The sequence below is a fragment of the Bufo bufo genome, chromosome 5, assembly GCF_905171765.1.
Source record: "Bufo bufo chromosome 5, aBufBuf1.1, whole genome shotgun sequence".
NCBI classification, from domain to species: Eukaryota; Metazoa; Chordata; class Amphibia; order Anura; family Bufonidae; genus Bufo; species Bufo bufo.
In genome coordinates, this window is record NC_053393.1 from 457,604,125 (window position 1) to 457,626,206 (window position 22,082).

Below are 22,082 nucleotides of genomic sequence, written 5' to 3' on the forward strand. Positions count from 1 at the left end.
CAGGGTTGTGTCTTTCCAAGTCATGTCCATTCAGTTAAATATACCATAGGTGGACTCCAATCAAAATGTAGAAATATATATATATATATATATATATATAAAAAGAAAAGAAAAAAGCAGCACACATTAAACGCGGTGCAATTCCTTGTGGGGGCCTGTGACCGAGGTCCCAAATGCATAGAGAAGAAAAAAGGCAGCACTCCAAATTAGTGATGAAATAGTGGATGGTTTATTCACCCATCTAGCAGCAACGTTTCAGCTCTCTCATTGGAGCCTTTGTCTAGCTGAGTAACATGTGCATAGTGACATACATAAATAGTGCAAGCAATTTACAGAATCACAAATCCATAATTAAGTAATAAAGTGCAAATGCATCAAGATATAACAACATTAAAAACATAATTCATCTGTGACCATGATCATACCTAAATTAATTGTGAGCATCATCAAATAAAGTGCATAACGTGATCAACACAGTAGTAATATCAATGTGAATACATGATTATCAATAAATATATAAAAGGTGCACAGTCGGTATCAATGTCAAATTGATTAAAACCTTAAAAAACTTCGTATCAGTCACGTTGAATCGTGGAGACACAGTGGAGTCTGCTTGGCGTCTGGAAGAGCGGTCTGCGCATGCGCCGCTACACGTGCTCTCGCGAGACACATGGCAATGTAAGGAGATGTGGGAACCACAGTAAAGATGGCCGCTGACTATCTTTCGTACAGGGTGCATGCTCATGCCCATAAAGGCTGGCAAGTTCCTTATACAGAATCACAAAGGCACACTGGATGTGTTCAAAAGCTCCACAGTATAAGCAGACAAAAGCTGATCCGCAAACGGAAGACCAGCGGGCGACCACCAGTCTCCGTGCTTGAATGTCTGTACCAGGGGGGCATCACGGAGTGTCAAATCGCACATACCTCCCTGCCCAGACCTATCAGTATATCTGCTCCATGTCATAATCCCACAGCAATAGGGATGGGCATCAGGGTGTCACATATTTTTTAGGGGGAGATCCTGCAATGGCAGGACACGCCGAGGGGGAAAGCGACACCACAAACAGAGGAAAAGGGAAAAATATGCAGCCCCAGTGGGGCAGGACTTTGAGACGCAAGATATAGTGGTAAATATATCTTCTGTTGATCTTAATGCCGCACAGTAATCTACATTGAACAAAGGTCTGTCCTATTGTCCCGTGAGCACAACTAAATAGTTTGATCTAGAAATGGATCTCCAGAGATTTTTACGTACAATTAAATTGAAAGTGTGGTTTGCGGACCAAAAGAACAGACCGTCATCTGAGACTTCACAAACTAGTGAGCTAAATTTGAAAACTATGGGTTTATTTCTAAAGAGCGAGTTCTCTCCAGTTATCAACCATCCTGCCATTGAGGCCTTTGGTATCGCAGTCAAACGCGACATCGAGAGACTCAAACAGGAAACTTCTCAGCAACCACTCAGGTTTGCCAATATGACCGCAGCAGAGATGGCGGCACTTAGGGATCTGGCTTCGGACCACAACCTCACCATTAAGCCGGCTGACAAAGGTGGTGGGGTTGTGGTCATGGACACCAGATCCTATGTGGCGGAAATCAGGCTGCAGCTTGCAGATACTAATGTGTATGAAAGGATCTATAATGACCCTAAGTTTATGCTACTTAGAGAGCTAAAGGATTTACTGAATAAAGCTAGAGATAATGGCATTATTGACGACAAGATATTTACCTTTTTATATTGTGATAAACCAGTCACACCTATACTGTACACCCTACCAAAGATCCACAAGTCATTGACCTCCCCTCCGGGCGCCCTATAGTCTCAGGCAGGGACTCATAGTTTTGTAATGCAGCTATTTTTCTCGACAAAATTCTGCGCCCATTTGCCATGTCAGCCAGATCCTACGTTAGAGACACTAATGATTTTTTGACTAAGATTAATAATCTACATATTCCTACAGGGTGTCACGACCGCTATCCCAGCAGCAGTCGTGTCGCACCAGACGGAGGGGAAGGGGGACCCTTATCTACGGATGGGAAATAGAATGGCCACCCCTGACTAACCCTAAGCTGGCACCTGTCTGCCCTGATACCCTAGACAGGGTGTGAACCCGTGCGGCGAGCAGGATGCCTAAACCCTCAGTCGCCCTAACAAGACTGGACTGGGGAAAGGCCGATGGGAGCGCTAGTCACCATCACTCACGTCTAGGAAAACAACAGGGGAAGACAGCAACAAACAAACAACAGCAGAGATAGACTTATCCAGTCACGAGCAGAGAAGGCGATCCCAAACACGACAGTCCACGCCGGACAAGAGCTCCACAGCAACACCATCAAACGATCTCCTTCCAAGGTCAGAGTAGCACTGGAAGTAAGGACTATATCTGGCAATGACTGCAAGTGAAACTGAAACTAATATAGTAGCTGGGAGTGGCAGACAGGACTCACCTGAGAAGGATGCCTACAAACTCTCAGTCTGGACAAAAAGGTTCACAAGGCAAAACCCAGATGACATACCCTGAACCACGGAGCAAACTCACAAGATATCGCGAGTAGCAAGTCGCTGCGACCTTCTCCTCCCAGACCTGTCTGGATCAGTCACAGTCGTGACAGTACCCCCCTTTCTACGAGGGGCCCCTGGACCCTCAAGACCAGGCCTCTCCGGATGGGAGCTATGAAAAGCCCGAATGAGTCTGTCCGCTTTTATCTCTGATGCTGGAACCCACATTCTCTCTTCGGAACCATAACCTTTCCAGTGCACCAGGTACTGAAGAGAGCGGCGAACATATCGTGAATCAACAATCTTTTCTACCTGAAACTCAAGACTGCCATCAACAACCACCGGTGGAGGCGGTAGTGGCAATGGTTCAGGAGGTTCTACATATCTCTTAAGCAAAGATCTGTGGAAGACATTATGGATCCTTAGTGTCTGAGGTATCTCCAGACGAAAAGCCACCGGGTTAATGATCTTAATTACCCTATAAGGACCAATAAATCTCGGACCTAATTTCCACGAGGGAACCTTCAACTTGATATTTCTGGTAGACAACCATACCAAGTCATTCACCCCAAGGTCCGGACCTTCAGAGTGCTTCCTATCAGCCGCACGTTTGTATCTACCACCAATTCTCTTCAAACTTTCTTGCACACTCTGCCACACTGAAGAAAGTGAAGACGCAAATCGTTCCTCCTCGGGAATCCCAGACGGCCCCCCCTCACTAAACGTACAAAACTGAGGATGGAAACCATACGCACCAAAAAATGGTGACTTATCGGTGGATTCTTGACGACGATTATTAATGGCAAACTCGGCTAACGGTAAATAAGATGACCATTCCTCCTGATTTTCGGAAACAAAGCATCTCAAATATGTCTCTAGGTTTTGATTGGTACGTTCAGTCTGACCATTGGACTGTGGATGGAAAGATGAAGAAAACGACAGATGAACCACTAAACGAGAACAAAAAGCTTTCCAAAATTTAGAAACGAATTGGGTACCACGATCCGAAACAATATCGGAAGGGACCCCGTGAAGCTTCACGATGTGGTCAATAAAAACCTGAGCCAGTGTGTTAGCATTAGGCAATGCGGCAAGAGCAATAAAGTGCACCATTTTACTGAATTTGTCAACAACTACAAGAATAACAGTCTTCCCCGCTGATACTGGTAGATCCGTAATGAAATCCATTGACAGGTGCGTCCAAGGCCTGTTGGGGATGGCCAGAGGTAAAAGACGCCCTGCCGGACGAGTATGATCTACCTTAGAACGAGCACAGGTAGCACATGCAGACACAAAATTCAACACCTCCTGGCGCCACTTAGGCCACCAGAACCGACGAGACACTAATTCAGAGGTTGCCCTACTACTTGGGTGTCCTGCCAGTGTGGAGTTATGGTGTTCTTTTAGTATCTCCAGGCGTAAATTTTCTGGCACAAACAGTTTACCCGAGGGGCAGGAGGCCGGGGCGTCCCCCTGAGCTTCCAACACCCTCCCCTCTAAACCTGAGTGTAATGCAGAGACCACCACCCCCTTTTGCAAAATGGGCTCTGGTACCTCAACATCACCCCCTCCAGGAAAACTCTGAGACAATGCATCCTTAGTATTTTTTGCCCCCGGGCGATAGGTTATTACAAAATTAAACCTAGTAAAAAATAACGACCACCGAGCCTGTCTAGGGGTGAGACGTTTAGCAGACTCCAGATATAATAAGTTTTTGTGATCAGTAATCACCGTGACGGGATGAACCGCCCCCTCCAAAAAATGACGCCACTCCTCAAAAGCCAACTTAATAGCCAAAAGTTCCCTGTTGCCAATATCATAGTTCCTTTCTGCAGTAGACAATTTCTTCGAAAAGAAAGCACACGGACGCCATTCACCAGGGGATGGGCCCTGAGATAGTACCGCTCCCACCCCCACCTCTGATGCGTCAACCTCTACAATAAAAGGAAGAGAGACATCTGGCTGTACGAGAATAGGGGCCGAGGTGAATCTCTCCTTCAGAGATTCAAAGGCAGTTTTGGCTGCATGTGACCATTTGGAAAAATCGGATCCCTTTCGGGTCATGTCCGTCAGTGGTTTGACCACCAAGGAATAGTTCTTTATAAACTTTCTATAAAAATTGGCAAACCCCAGGAAGCGTTGCAATGCCTTCAGGTTCTCAGGCAGATCCCAGTCTATAATCGCCCGGACTTTCTCTGGATCCATGCGGAAACCTGAATCTGACAACACATACCCCAGAAATGGCAGTTCTTTTACGGCGAACACACATTTTTCTAACTTAGCAAACAATTTGTTGGCCCTTAATATCTGCACCACTTGTCTCACATGGATCTTATGTGTATCCAGATCCGGGGAATAGACCAGGATGTCATCAAGATATATCACAACAAATCTCCCGATAAGGTGACTAAAAATATCGTTGACAAAATGTTGGAATAACGCAGGCGCATTAGTAAGACCAAATGGCATGACCAGATTTTCATAATGCCCTTCCGGAGTATTAAAAGCCGTCTTCCACTCATCCCCCTCTTTGATGCGAACCAGGTTATAGGCTCCTCTGAGATCCATTTTGGAGAACCATTTAGCACCAGCAACCTGATTAAAGAGGTCGGGAATGAGAGGAAGAGGATAGGGATCTCGGATAGTTATCCGGTTTAATTCCCGGAAATCCAGGCAAGGACGTAGGCCCCCATCTTTCTTTTTAACGAAAAAGAACCCTGCAGCCACAGGTGAAGAAGAGGGTCTGATGTGTCCCTTAGCCAAACTCTCCGAAATATAATCTTTCATAGCCTTCCTCTCCGGGCCGGAAAGATTGTATAACCGGGTTTTAGGTAGTTTTGCCCCAGGTAATAGATTAATCGGGCAATCATATGGACGATGAGGTGGTAACCCCTGACAACCCTTCTCAGAGAACACATCCATAAAATCTGACAGAAAGGCAGGTAAAGATGTTACAGAGAGTGTAGAGCACCTACTACTCAAGCAGTTGTCCTTACAATGTTCACTCCACTCCACAATCTCCCCGGCCTGCCAATCCACCACTGGATTGTCAGTCACCAGCCAGGGAAGCCCCAATACCATAGGAGCCGGAAGACCGTCCAGGACATAACAAGAGATATGCTCTTTATGGAGGTCCCCTACCTGCAGATGGATATTATGGATGATCTGAGTTAACTCTCTCTGAGTAAGAGGGGAGGAGTCGATGGCACACACAGGAATAGTTCTACATACCGGTTCCAGAGTAAAACCCAGAGCCTGAGCAAACCGTGAATCCACCAAGTTGACCCCCGCCCCACTGTCCAAAAAGACGGAACAGATCTCAGTTTTATTGCCCGCCTCAATGGTAGCGGACAACAAAAACTGAGACATGCGTATGGAGGAAACGAATACGCCCAGACTGTTCTCCTCCGCACAATCTGGGGACTCCAGTTTTCCGGCGGCTCCTTTGTTTGTGGTCTCTTGGGTACTGAGGGACAAACCTTTACAAAATGACCCCTCCCCCCACAACGAAAACAAACCTCTGACCTACGGCGGAACTTAGGAGGATTCACCCGTCTAGTGGCGCCCCCTATTTGCATTGGTTCGACTGGACCATAACAGACCGATCCCTGCCCTATAGAGGCCTCCGTAAAATTTAATAGTCTCTCCCTGAGTCGTCTGTCGATTCTTATGGACAGAGACATAGCAGCCTCAAGAGACCCAGGGACCTCGTATACCGCCAGCGCGTCTTTTAATTTTTCAGACAACCCCTGGCAGAACTGACTCCTAAGGGCCGAGTCGTTCCATAACGTATCAGTAGCCCACCTACGGAATTCGGAACAATATAGTTCAGCAGACCGGTTCTCTTGCCGAAGTCTACGTAGCTTAGACTCAGCCAGTGAGACCCTGTCCGGGTCATCATATACGAGACCCAGGGCTTCAAAAAACTCCTCCACTGATCGTAAGGCCGGAGAGTCTGATGGTAGGGAGAAAGCCCAAGCCTGCGGATCTCCTTGCAGGAGAGAAATTACAATGCCCACCCGTTGTTCCTCACCGCCGAATGATCTAGGGCGTAATCTGAAGAACAATTTGCAAGCTTCTCTGAAGGTTACAAATTGGTCTCTCCCTCCAGAGAACCTATCAGGTAAAGCCACTTTTGGCTCAGGAGTACCTTGGTTTCCCGTAGCAACGGTGGAACCCAAGGATTGCTGCTGCAGCACTGTTGCTTTTAATCCTGCCACTTCAAGGGATAACCCCTGTAATTGTTTCGCCAAAACCGAAACCGGATCCATAGTGGAACAGACAAAATACAAAGCAAAACAGCAAGCAAAAAAAAAAAAAAAAAGAAATGTCACTTTTTTTTTTTTTAAAAGGCCAGATATACTGTCACGACCGCTAGCCCAGCAGCAGTCGTGTCGCACCAGACGGAGGGGAAGGGGGACCCTTATCTACGGATGGGAAATAGAATGGCCACCCCTGACTAACCCTAAGCTGGCACCTGTCTGCCCTGATACCCTAGACGGGGTGTGAACCCGTGCGGCGAGCAGGATGCCTAAACCCTCAGTCGCCTTAACAAGACTGGACTGGGGAAAGGCCGATGGGAGCGCTAGTCACCATCACTCACGTCTAGGAAAACAACAGGGGAAGACAGCAACAAACAAACAACAGCAGAGATAGACTTATCCAATCACGAGCAGAGAAGGCGATCCCAAACACGACAAGAGCTCCACAGCAACACCATCAAACGATCTCCTTCCAAGGTCAGAGTAGCACTGGAGGTAAGGACTATATCTGGCAATGACTGCAAGTGAAACTGAAACTAATATAGTAGCTGGGAGTGGCAGACAGGACTCACCTGAGAAGGATGCCTACAAACTCCCAGTCAGGACAAAAAGGTTCACAATGCAAAACCCAGATGACATACCCTGAACCACGGAGAAAACTCACAAGCTATCGCGAGTAGCAAGTCGCTGCGACCTTCTCCTCCCAGACCTGTCTGGATCAGTCACAGTCGTGACACAGGGTCTTTATTAACTTATTTTGACGTGGTAAGCTTATACACTTCCATAGAACATGAATTGGGCATACGGGTCATTCAGGAAAACCTACAGAAGACACAATATAGTACTTTGTTGAGGTTCATACTCACTGCAATAGTTTTTTGTTTCAGGATGATTTATTTTTGCAATTACGGGGGACCGCGATGGGGTCCAATGTGGCGCCGACCTATGCAAATCTTTATATGACACATCTTAAGGAGTCTGTCGTCTATGTGAGCCACCACTTCAGCCATGTGCTGGGGTGGTGGCAATACATCGACGACATTTTCGTGATTTGGGTCGGCGCCACAGAGGACCTCATGGTGTTTCACCAGTTTTTGAATACCATTGACCCCAGTGTCAAATTTACTTTGACGCATTCTGAGGGGACCATACAGTTTTTGGATACTCAGGTCAGCATATGCCAGGATAGGTTAGTTACTGACTTATAAAAACACAGTATTACGCTTTGAGAGTCATCACCCTAGACCCTTGATTTGATCACTTCCATTTAGTCAACTGCTCAGGGTCAAGAAAACTGTTCAAGATCCAACTTTGGTAGATACCAGGTTACAAGAAATGGGCTCTAAATTCCAGACACGGGGATACCCCAAAAAACTGATTCAAGAACACTTAGGTAGAATCAAGCCCCTTGCTAGTGATGCCATTAGAAAGGGGCTAGGTGATACCACACTCTCAAAGGCCCGGATTCCGTTTGTGTCAGAGTTTAGTACCAATAGTGACAATATTTCAGTTATTTAAAAAAAACACTGGAAAATATTGACGAGCAATTTTGAGAATGTTGAAGGATTTAAATCCCTGCCTCTATGTTCATACCGGAGAAATAGTAATTTGGGTGACAGACTTGTCAAGTCTGATATAGGTTCATCTAAGGGAACTTGCGAGACATATTTTGGATCCACCCGCAAGGGTTGTTTCCCATGTTACAACTGCGTTAACTGTACCCTTATGTTACGGGGTGACTCGTTCATTCACCCCGTTTCGGGCAAAATGATCAAAATCAAACAACATCTAACATGTGATTCGTCCCATGTTATTTATTTATTGACCTGTCCTTGTCACCTCCTATATATAGGTGAAACTACTTGGGACTTAAAAACATAGATATTCCATCAGGAAGCAAAAAATGGATCTTCCAGTATCAAAACATTTCACTGAGGCCAAACATTCAGAAAGGGATTTACGGTTTAGAATTTTGGAACAGATACCTTCTCTAAGACGAGGTGGTGATAGGACCAAATTATTAAAGAGAAAAGAACTTTTTTGGATTTACACATTAGAAACTCTGAAGCCACAGGGTCTAAATGTAGAATTTAGGGTCATTTAGTCACCAGTCATGCATGTGTTTTTTACCTGTGCCTTTTCGTGTGGAAAACAACATGTGCTATATGTCTTATTGTGCTCCTTTTCTTGTAGGACAGCAATCATTGATTCTATTGTCAGGAATGGTCACGTTTGGTGAAGACTGGAGGGACCATGCAGGCGATCCGCTATTACAGTAGAACGCAGCATATTTGTATTGTTGGAATACCACTTTTATGGGAACCATGATCATGGACACCCCTGTCTCTGACTCAGTGACTCCCTTGCCCCCAACGGGGCTTGGGTGACACGGACTCGTGACGGGTTGGTTTATCCACAAGTTAAATAGCATATTATGTATTGCTCCGATTCAGTTCATACGTGACTTTCCCTTGCATAGGGAGGGATCCGGGGTCACATCACTGTGACACCCTGATGCCTATCCCTATTGCTGTGGGGGTGGGGAGGAGGTATAGGAAAGGCGCCAAACCGAGCAAAAATGCACAAATTTTTTTTTATCATGGTGCTAAAGTGCTAGCATATTATACATATAGGACAAAAGCTTCTACACTGCGTGCAGAATTATTAGGCAAATGAGTATTTTGACCACATCATCCTCTTTATGCATGTTGTCTTACTCCAAGCTGTATAGGCTCGAAAGCCTACTACCAATTAAGCATATTAGGTGATGTGCATCTCTGTAATGAGAAGGGGTGTGGTCTAATGACATCAACACCCTATATTAGGTGTGCATAATTATTAGGCAACTTCCTTTCCTTTGGCAAAATGGGTCAAAAGAAGGACTTGACAGGCTCAGAAAAGTCAAAAATAGTGAGATATCTTGCAGAGGGATGCAGCACTCTTAAAATTGCAAAGCTTCTGAAGCGTGATCATCGAACAATCAAGCGTTTCATTCAAAATAGTCAACAGGGTCGCAAGAAGCGTGTGGAAAAACCAAGGCGCAAAATAACTGCCCATGAACTGAGAAAAGTCAAGCGTGCAGCTGCCAAGATGCCACTTGCCACCAGTTTGGCCATATTTCAGAGCTGCAACATCACTGGAGTGCCCAAAAGCACAAGGTGTGCAATACTCAGAGACATGGCCAAGGTAAGAAAGGCTGAAAGACGACCACCACTGAACAAGACACATAAGCTGAAACGTCAAGACTGATTTTTCTAAGGTTTTATGGACTGATGAAATGAGAGTGAGTCTTGATGGGCCAGATGGATGGGCCCGTGGCTGGATTGGTAAAGGGCAGAGAGCTCCAGTCCGACTCAGACGCCAGCAAGGTGGAGGTGGAGTAATGGTTTGGGCTGGTATCATCAAAGATGAGCTTGTGGGGCCTTTTCGGGTTGAGGATGGAGTCAAGCTCAACTCCCAGTCCTACTGCCAGTTTCTGGAAGACACCTTCTTCAAGCAGTGGTACAGGAAGAAGTCTGCATCCTTCAAGAAAAACATGATTTTCATGCAGGACAATGCTCCATCACACGCGTCCAAGTACTCCACAGCGTGGCTGGCAAGAAAGGGTATAAAAGAAGAAAATCTAATGACATGGCCTCCTTGTTCACCTGATCTGAACCCCATTGAGAACCTGTGGTCCATCATCAAATGTGAGATTTACAAGGAGGGAAAACAGTACACCTCTCTGAACAGTGTCTGGGAGGCTGTGGTTGCTGCTGCACGCAATGTTGATGGTGAACAGATCAAAACACTGACAGAATCCATGGATGGCAGGCTTTTGAGTGTCCTTGCAAAGAAAGGTGGCTATATTGGTCACTGATTTGTTTTTGTTTTGTTTTTGAATGTCAGAAATGTATATTTGTGAATGTTGAGATGTTATATTGGTTTCACTGGTAAAAATAAATAATTGAAATGGGTATATATTTGTTTTTTGTTAAGTTGCCTAATAATCATGCACAGTAATAGTCACCTGCACACACAGATATCCCCCTAAAATATCTAAAACTAAAAACAAACTAAAAACTACTTCCAAAAATATTCAGCTTTGATATTAATAAGTTTTTTGGGTTCATTGAGAACATGGTTGTTGTTCAATAATAAAATTAATCCTCAAAAATACAACTTTCCTAATAATTCTGCACTCCCTGTATATATAAAAAAAAAATTCATATAAAAAACCCTTTATATAAATAGAAAAAAGTTTTTGAAAAAAAAAAAATATATAAGCCACTCATCTGCTAATAAAGGTGATTTGATCAGAAGCACACTGCCTTGCTGCCATCATTCACTAAGACTCTACACACGATCCTGGCCAGGGGGGAATCGTCACAGGTGTTTTATGCTTATCCTGCTGACGACCCCCCAGTGAAGTAAGTGCCTCACTGGATGTTTATTCATCCATTTTATTCCTTTCTTTTAACCTTGGTTTTTAACCTCCACCTTTAACCCTCTGTGTTCACCACAGCAGGGACCTCATTTATTTCAACAATTTTATTTCAATCATATTTTTTTTTTTAGAATAATTATTATTATTTATTTATTTCTTTTATTATTATTATTATTTTTATTATATATATATTTTTTTTTTTTACTTTTTTCTATTTATATAAAGGGTTTTTTATATGAAAGTTTTTTTTATATATAGAAGTTTTTTTATATATAGAAGCTTTTGTCCTATATGTATAATATGCTAGCACTTTAGCACCATGATAAAAAAAAAAATTGTGCATTTTTGCTCGGTTTGGCGCCTTTCCTATACCTCCTCCCCACCCCTATTTTTGTTTTTTCAAAATCTACATTGAGTGCCCTGCTTGGACATTTTTTGGCTGCCACCCTTGCGCTACTTAGACTTCAGTCACCACCACTGTCGGCGCCTACTGTCAGACACAAGGGGATTTTTCTCTCTAGATCCTTTAGTGTCTGAATAAACTTCCTCCTTTTTTCCTTCTTCTTTCCAGCTGTGGGATTATGACATGGAGCAGATATGCTGATAGGTCTGGGCAGGGAGGTAATGTGCGGTTTGACACTCCGTGATGCCCCCCTGGTACAGACATTCCGGCACGGAGACTGGTGGTCGCCCGCTGGTCTTCCATTTGCGGATCAGCTTTTGTCTGCTTATACTGTGGAGATTTTGAACACATCCAGTGTGCCTTTGTGATTCTGTATAAGGAACTTGCCGGCCTGTATGGGCATGAGCATGCACCCTGTACGAAAGATAGTCAGCGGCCATCTTTACTGTGGTTCCCACATCTCCTTACATTGCCATGTGTCTCGCGAGAGCACGTGTAGTGGCGCATGCGCAGACCGCTCTTCCGGACGCCAAGCAGACTCCACTGTGTCTCCATCGTGACTGATCCGAAGTTTTTTAAGGTTTTAATCAATTTGACATTGATACCGACTGTGCACCTTTTATATATTTATTGATAATCATGTATTCACATTGATATTACTACTGTGTTGATCACGTTATGCACTTTATTTGATGATGCTCACAATTAATTTAGGTATGATCATGGTCACAGATGAATTATGTTTTTAATGTTGTTATATCTTGATGCATTTGCACTTTATTACTTAATTATGGATTTGTGATTCTGTAAATTGCTTGCACTATTTATGTATGTCACTATGCGCATGTTACTCAGCTAGACAAAGGCTCCAATGAGAGAGCTGAAACGTTGCTGCTAGATGGGTGAATAAACCATCCACTATTTCATCACTAATTTGGAGTGCTGCCTTTTTTCTTCTCTATGCATTTGGGACCTCGGTCACAGGCCCCCACAAGGAATTGCACCGCGTTTAATGTGTGCTGCTTTTTTCTTTTCTTTTTCATATATATATATATATATATATATATATATATATATTTCTACATTTTGATTGGAGTCCACCTATGGTATATTTAACTGAATGGACATGACTTGGAAAGACACAACCCTGTGTATATAAAGTCTCACGAATGGAGCTTATCAGAGCTTAAACCAAGCCATGAGGTGGACAGAGCTGCCTGTAGAGCTCAGAGACAGGAGTGTGCAGAGGCACAGATCTGCAGAAGGGTATAAAAAAATTCTGCTGCACTTAAAGTTCCTTAGTGGCCTTCATAATCATTAAATGGAAGCAGTTTGGAACAAATTGGACAGCTGGCTGCCCCACCAAACTACCTACATAAGAGAAGTGACCAAGGACCCAATGGTCACTCTGATTGAGCTCCAAAGATCCAGTGTGCAGATGGGAGAAACTTCCAGAAAGTCAACCATTAGTGCATACTCTACTAATCTGGGCTTTATGGCAGAGTGGCCAGAAAGAAGCCTCTCCTTGGTAAAAGACAAATGAAAGCCTGCCTGGAGTTTGTAAAAAAAAAAAAAAAAAGCACCTAAAGAACACATAGACTGTGAGAAACAAGATTCTCTGGTCTGATGAAACCAAAATTAATCTTTTTGGTCTCAATTGTAAGTGCCATGTCTGGAGGAAACTAGGCACTGCTAGCACATGTCCTATTCAATCCTTACATTGAAGCATGGTAGTGGCAGGAAATGCTGTGAGAGTGTTTTTCAGCAGCTGGGACAGGGAGACATGAGGGGAATAATTTAAAGTCAGTTTTGCAAGATCATGCATTGCTGTAATTTTTGTTAAATTTAACAAATATCACAGAATGTTTGATAAATTTGGTACATCCTTTAGTTTAAAGGCACTTTACATAGGCCAACAATCGGAGGCATTTATCAGCCCTATGTAAAGGTGCCTGTACACCATTACACAATTGATTTACATCCCCAAAATATACACCGTGTGTGGTCACAAAATCCACTGCACCAAAGAGAACCACACCACAACGTCTTAATACACATACACAATCTTTATTAGTCAATACAATTATATTCAAATTAAAAGCTAATAACAGTTTCAAGAAGGTTTATCATGACAATATGGATCACAGACATAACAGCTAAGGCCGGTCTCCAGACACTGAAGACTGCAATACCTAAAAAGTATTCCTCCATATAAATCGCCCAATGTTGAAGAGTGACATGTGTTTTTGGCAAAAGATGTGAAACCGCTAGGATCACCAAGTGTAATATGAGACACACTTGTCTCTATAATGCTAGAATCTACATGCATCTATAGATGGTACTACAAAATAAATGGCTGCAAATTTTTGAATCTAGACTTCTGGAGTACAGGGCTTGATAAAATCCCCCAATGTGCTCAGTAAAACTGCCTTTGTGTTTTGTTTAGTCAGGTTTTGTGTTTGCCTATAATTTAGATAACTATCAGACTACATTAAATTCTATCACTGTTTCTTTTTTTGTAATTACTGCTTCTTGTGGTAGGACATTCCAAAGTTTCATCTGGTAGTTTGCTAATAATTTATATCCCTAGAAAACAATCTGTACAACAGACTGATTAAGGCAATGCCATTTTTGTCCTTTTCATTGCTGTATCCTGTAGCATATTTACATTGTAGAACTAACCTAATTATGCTGATTTGTGTGTTCAGCATTACTCAGTTTATTCCACATGTGTAATCCCACTTGCTGCAACTTCTATATAGTATGAGGTCAAAAGTGACGTGAGGACATATCCCTTCTCCTGAGGGAAACTGTAAGCTTCTGCTTCTTATTAAGGGAAAAAAACAAAATGCCTTAATGCTTGCTTAAAGTGACTAGACCCCCATCATGTCATGTGAAGAACTAATGAAATATTTATGCGTAGTTGTTGCTGCATACTTCTTGCTGAACCTTTCATTTAACAGTACGAGCATCTTCGCTCACGGAGGATGCAGAAGCTGCTATTCAAGTCCATTTATTGTAGGGCAGTAAGACCCAAAAGTGAACAAAAGCGCTGTAAAGACACCAATACACATTATCGGTGTGCATGGACGAAATAGAGGGGTCTCAAGCTTTGGACTGCACTCTGAAATCTGTATTCATTTATCTGATTGTAATACTATATTTCCTCTGCCATCTGGCACAATCAGTTTGTCTAGGGTTTGGGGAACAGAACTCGGGGACACAACCGAAATCTAAAACAAATTAGCTATAATGAAACAAACCCTTTACAGAGGATGGTGTTTCTGAAGGGTAAGTGCAGGTAAAAAAAAAATTCCAGCATCCCCACATATTATCAGGAAGCTTCCACGGCCAAAGGAAGTATTCTTGATTATAATATTTATTGGGACTTGGTATGAAATGCATTTCCTATTAAAACCTTCAGGGCTTTTGCACATATACATGTTATGGTTCCATAAACTTGTACAGAGCCATAATACTGCACTCAAGTATTTGGGGCTCTACTATCCCGTGATCTAATATACAGATGTGGCAGATTCTGTAGGCTGTTATTGGGATTGGAGAATGAATGTTCATATGAAGGCTGGCTCCCAATAATTGTCCTATAAATATGGCCCAGATCACCCAGCAAACAAGCAGATGCTTGTGCATCAGGTGAAAACATCCTTGATGTAGCACAAAAAATCTTTAATTACTAGCAGTAGATTGCCCTGTGTGAACAGGGATCTGCTGCCAGCAAGCAAACTATATGGCAACGAGCAGCAGCAATGGCTCAACCTTATGCAGAGGGGGTTGATTGCGGTATGTAAATGCAGCTATCACCTCTGCTCATGATTAGGTAGATATCAGGAACATCCGGGCATTAACTTGAAGCTAATGACTTGCTGCAGTGAGATATCATTTACAAGTCATTGAAAACTATTGAAAAGTCAATAAAAGTTTCAAAGGAGCTCTTAAAGAGGACCTTTCATGGGTCCAGGCTTTATAAACTAAGTATCAGGGTACAGTATGTAGGGCATACAGCGGGGATCTAATAGCCCTTACTATTTTTTCTGGGCGCCGCTCCGTTTGCCGACTGTGGCGTCCGTTAAATTCCGCCACCCTGTATGCTAATTTTCGCATCGGTACAGGGAGGAGGAGACTGCCCTGTTTCTCAATGGGCGTCTCCTTCTCTCTGGCTGTGAGCTGTCCAATCGCAGCGTCACAGCCAGGGAGAAGGTGAGTTTTTTTTTTCTCCCTGGCTGTGACACTCTCTGCTGTGATTGGACCGCTCACAGCAAGGGAGAAGGAGACGCCCATTGACAAACAGGGCTGTCTCCAATGTTGTAGTTTTATTCCGGCCGCCTCTTGGCATGTTTTCCGTGCTGCGGCCAGACCTCAGACTTACGGCGGCACGGTGCACTAGCGGTAGCACGAATCTGCCGGAGAACGCTGCCGCTAGTGTTGAACTAACCTTAAAAAGGTTAAGCCGCCTTTCAGTCTAAAGATTTTGCATCTCAGTCATTAGAGATGAGTTAATTTCTCAAAAATTCGATTTGGTCGGTTCGTCAAATTTTCCCAAAAGATTCGATCCGAATCTTTTTTGCGATGAATTGCGTAAAAAAATGCGATTTCATGGGTTCTGAGAGCCTGCATAATAGTGTAGAACACTGTGCATAGCAGAAACGTGCATAGGGAGCTCGCTGTGTTAGTGAAACAGTACTGTGAGTCAGTATGACATGCAAATGATAGGCGTTACTGTTAGAATCACTTTGCACTTCACTTATTTGGTCAGTTACAGGGCCAAAACTGACCAAATAACTCAAGTGTGATGCTAACAGATCAGTGTTAGCGTCAAGATGAAGCACAGTCCATCTACATCGTCGTCAGCTGATTCCACATAGATTTCCACAGAACCTGTATTGAACCCAGCCAGCGGTCTCAGCTGTGTGGATTATCCTCCACAGGGCCGGCCTTAGGTGTTCAGGCGCCCTGTGCGAGCTAACCTTGTGGCGCCCCCCCCCCAAAAAAAAAAAAACACTGCTTGTTGCTGGCATCATGGCATAGGCTGGCTGACTATCCGACCAAGTAGTTACCAGCCCACACACCCCAAAGGCCGGTGTAATGTTATACTTCCCTACTTTGTGAGATTTCCCTACCCTCGTCACTTCCGGTCGCACCGGACATGACGTGAGGAGGTGTGCAGCGCCGCGCAGGCGCACAACGACAGGTTAGGGAAATTTCACAGCAGAGTGCGCATGCGCCAGGAGCCTCGCCGGCGGTTAGGGTAGGAAAAAACTATGGGCCAATGCGCAGGCGCAGTGATCGGATGGATGTTCTCAGCTGAACACCGGCCGACACTGCGCATGCACCGGGAGCCTCACCAGCGGTTAGGGAAGGGAAAAATTACGTACGGGCCAGTGCTTTTTCCCTACCCTAACCGCTGGTGAGGCTCCCAGCGCATGCGCAGTGTCGGCCGGTGTCCAGCTGAGAAAATTAGTTTCCAATGTAGTATTAATAACTAAACAATTAAATAATAAACATATTGCATTGTCTACTTACCACCAGGACAATAAGATGATCTGGTCTCTGGCTGCAGTCTGGCTCTGGGGACTCCATTGTCACTCTCCCCCCCCCCCCACCCTCCCTTGTCACTCTCTTCCCCCCCCTTCCCTTGTCACTCTCATTATTCCCCCCCTCTCCCTTGTCACTCTCATTATTCCCCCCCTCTCCCTTGTCACTCTCATTATTCCCCCCCTCTCCCTTGTCACTCCCATTATTCCACCCCCCCTCCCTTGTCACTCTCATTATTCCCCCCCTCTCCCTTGTCACTCTCATTATTCCCCCCCTCTCCCTTGTCACTCTCATTATTCCCCCCCTCTCCCTTGTCACTCCCATTATTCCACCCCCCCTCCCTTGTCACTCTCATTATTCCCCCCCTCTCCCTTGTCACTCTCATTATTGCCCCCCCTTGTCACTCTCATTATTTCCCCTCCCTCCCCCTTTGTCACTCTCATTATTTCCCCCCCCCTTGTCACTCTCATTATTTCCCCCCTCCCCCCTTGTCACTCTCATTATTTTCTCCCCCCTCCCCCTTTTCACTCTCATTATTTCATCCCCCCTCCCCTCTTGTCACTCTCATTCTACTCCCACCTCCACCTCTAGTGTAGCGTGGCCGAGCTCTGTTCGATCCGCAGTACAGGAGCATTTGTTTCCTGTACCCGGCCGGACTGACAGGAAGTGCACACTAAGTGAGCACTTCCTGTCAGTCCGGCCGGGTACAGGAAACAAAAGCTCCTGTACCGCGGATCGAACAGAGCTCAGCCACGCTACATTAACAGCACACAGCAGGCGCAGGCAGGATTCTTTAGAGCGGCAAGCGCTCAGCCTCAGCCGCTCAGGCGGCGCAGCTTGAGGGGCGCCGCCGGCCGCCCGAACTTATATAAGCACCTTTTTTTTCTTCTTTTTTAAACCGCAACGGGCGCCGGGCGCCCCCTGCTGAATACAGGGGAGGGGGAGATGGAGGGGGCGGGGGGCCCGCCCCGAGGGAGAACACAAGTATTGCCTCGCCTGCCGCATATTACATTGCGAGCTGTCGGCCTCCCGGCGCCCCTGTTGCTATGGCGCCCTGTGCGGCCGCACAGCCCGCACACCCCAAAGGCCGGCCCTGATTCAGGGATTAAGGCCTGCTATCTTGTTTGGATGAAAGCACATGGACTTCTGTTTCACCCAGAACAAACACCAGACTCAAGTGACTCTTTTTGTCTTGAAACTGACTTTTTGTTGTCACTTTACTTATGTGTGAATAAAACACTGAACTGTTTAAGTTAAAGATGTTGTCGTTGCCTCTATACTGCGTCCACAAGCATGTCTACCAGAGCAAATCCCCACAATTGGTGGAGGATGCGTGCAAACGCAGTGAGGCAGGCCTGAAGGGCAAAAAATTTTAGTTTTTCCCAGCACAATTGCATGTCCTACATTAAGCCGGCAAGGTTACGACTCGTGTCCCTTGACAAAATGGAGGCGGTCGTGAAAACCCTCATGGAGGCTAACTTGCAGCAGTGAGAGGCTAACAAGCAGCAACAAGAAACTAACCAGCTGCTATTGCAACGTGTAATGGCGTTGCAGGCGGCAGGAGCATCCCAGAACGTCCACAATGCCTGGAAAGCTGTCTGCGCTGCGATTCCTAAGATGACTCCCTCGGATGACGTTGAGACCTATCTGGCGGTCTTCGAAAAGCTGGCCATGAGGGAAAAGTTACCCTGAGACCAGTGGGCTGAGGTTGTTGCTCCGTTCCTGGCGTCTGGTCCCCAGCAAGTATTCTTTGATCTTCCCGATGATCAAGCGGCCGACTACCCGACAGTAAAAGGTGAGATCCTGGTGAGACTTGGGGTGAATGTTTTGGTCCGGGCCCAGCAGGTGCATCAGTGGAAATTTACCCCGGCTGAAGCGGCCAAACCACAATATTATGATCTGCTGCACCGATTGCAAAAATGGTTGCAGCCTGACATGCTGATATGTTGACTCCCACTGCTATGTTGGATCGGCTGTTGGCGGATGTGTTTTGGAGGGCTTTGCCGTACCTTCTCCAGCACTGGATCAGCCAGGTGTCTCCAGATAATGCCTTGGAGATGGTCGACCTGGTGGAGCACTACGAGGCCACAAGAAATCTGCAGGAGGGTTCTTTTGGGAGGGGGCCAGCTAAACCCCGGAAATTTCCACTCTAAACTCGGTGGCTGGTGCCAGCCAAACCCACCTGGGACATACCCCCTGCAGACTCAGCCCCGGTGGCCTGCTGGTGGGGTCACAAGCCTGGACATATAAGAGCCGACTGTCCCCATCAGGGTGAACTCATGGATACCAACTATGGCTACCGCCACTCATTGTATGGCAGGAAGTTGTGCGCCACAGGTACCTCCGAGACTGTAGACAATAGTCACCTGTGCCAGATGGAAGTGGGGGACACTCTGGTGGTGGCACTGCTGGATTCAGGGAGCCTGATGTCCCTGGTAAGAGCTGCCCTGGTGCGTCCCGCCGAGTATACTGGCCGGAAAGTCGGCGTTGTCTGCATTCATGGAGACTTAAAGGACTATCCCACCGCCCTGGTCTCTGTCAATGGTGGCCTGGCAGGTGGACGCATGAGGTGGCCGTCGCCACAAAGTTACCGTATGAGTTAATAATTGGGAGAGACTTCCCCGGTTTCCCAACACTATGGCCGGATATGAAAGTTACCGATACCCGGGAGACAGATGTAACCCTAGCAGAGTGGCCCGGCTCAGGGGGGAGGTTAGAACCTTGGGAACCTGAGTCAGAAGGGCCAGCAGTAGGGGTGACCACCACATTGGTGGAAGAGACAATCCCGCTAAGTGTGATGGTAGGAGACGTGGAGGACTTGCCTCCGGGTCCTGAGCTGGCAGATCTCAATGTCTCTGGGGATAATTTTGGTCTCGAGCCTGGGAAAATGTGGTAATAGTTGAGGGTAAGCCGCAACAAGCAGGGGCCGAGTCTATGTTCCCCCGTTTTGTGGTTCAACAGTAGATGCTGTACCTGATAAATTAACTACGGGGTGAAAATATTGAACAGCTAGTGGTACCCAAAGCGTATCGCAAGCTCGTGTTGGAGTTAGCCCACCAACATGCTCTTGGGGACACCTGGCTCAGCAGAAAATGCAGGACCGGATTCTACAGCGGTTCTACTGGCCCAGTATGTTCAGAGAGGTGAAAGAGTATTGCAAGTCTTGCCCAACTTGCCAGATAACCAGCCCCCAGCCACATTTCAGTAGTCCCCTGGTCCCTCTCCCGATTATTGAGGTTCCATGCAAGCGGATCGCTATGGATCTCATAGGCCCAGTACCGAAGTCCGCTAGAGGGCACCAACACATCTTGGTCATCCTCGACTACGCCACTCGGTACCCGGAGGCGGTGCCACTGCGTCATACATCAGCCAAACTCATAGCTAAGTTAGTTAATGGAGATGTTTTCCCGAGTGGGTCTGCCTAAATAGGTTCTGACTGACCAAGGGGCCCTTTTATTGTCCAAGGTCATGAGAGAATTCTGTAAGTTGCTCCACATAAAACAGTTGCGGACGTCCGTCTATCACCCGCAAACGGATGGCCTGGTGGAGAGGTTTAATCAAACATAAAAAAATATGTTTAAAAAAGTGGTCTCTAAGAATGGGAGGGACTGGGATCTTCTTCTGCCCTATATCATGTTCGCAGTGTGAGAGGTGCCTCTGGTTAGGGAGCATATGGAGGCAACACAGCGAGCCCAGAGTAGGGTCTATAATAGGCAGGCTCGGGTCTGGAACTTTAGCCCGGGTGATCAGGTATTGGTGCTGGTACCAACCGTAGACAGTAAGTTTCTAGCTAGGTGGCAAGGGCCCTACGAGGTACTTGAAAAAATTGGAGAGGTAGATTACAAGGTACATCAGCCGGGGAGGCGAAAGCCGGAGCAGGTGTACCATGTGAATCTGCTCAAACCCTGGAAAGATAGGGAAACCTGTATGGAAGACAGCCCACATCCAGGGTTCCTAGGGGAAGCGGATTCAGTCCCTCTGTCTGAAGCAATGGAAACGGCTGCTACAGTGAAAATTTCTGACAGCCTCTCCTCTAAACAGGCTCAAAAAGCTAGGGAGTTCGTTAGTAGGAACACGGATGTGTTCTCGGACCTTCCTGATGCACTTCTATTATCCGACATGACATTATCACTGAGCCTCAAGCAAAAGTCAGGTTAAAATCATACCGGGTACCCAAGGCTCGGTGACAAGCCGTCACGGAGGAAGTGCAGCTAATGCTGCAGCTAGGTGTCATCGAGGAGTCAATAAGTGAATGGGCCAGTCCGATAGTTTTAATACCCAAGCCAGATGGGACATTGCGCTTCTGTAACGACTTCTTCAAACTTAATGAGGTGTCCAAATTTGACGCATATCCCATGCCCTGAATAGACAAGCTTATTGAGAAGTTAGGCCAAGCCTGGTATTTTTTTGTGTTGGACCTCACCAAAGGGTACTTGGCAGGTACCCTTGACGGATGCTGCCAAGGAAAAAACGGCTTTCATCACGCCAGAGTGGCTGTATCAGTACAAGGTATTACCCTTTGGTCTACATGGCGATTCCGCCACGTTTTAAAGGCTAATGGACATTGTACTCCATCCACATCATCGGTATGCTTCGGCATACTTGGACGATATTGTTATCCACAGCACCGACTGGGACAATCACCTACCTAAAGTACAGGCTGTAGTGGACTCCCTTAGGAAGGCTGGCTTAACAGCTAACCCAAAAAGTGTGCGATAGGGTTAGAAGAGACCAAGTACCTGGGGTATGTAATTGGGCATGGAATTATTAAACCTCAGGTAAACAAAATTGAGGCAATTCGGAATTGGCCACGACCGGTCACTACTCGGCAAGTAAAGTTGTTCCTGGGAATGGTGGGATACTATATGAGGTTTGTCCCCCACTTTGCTACAGTTGCTGCACCATTGACAGGCCTTTTGAAGGGACGCAAGTCAG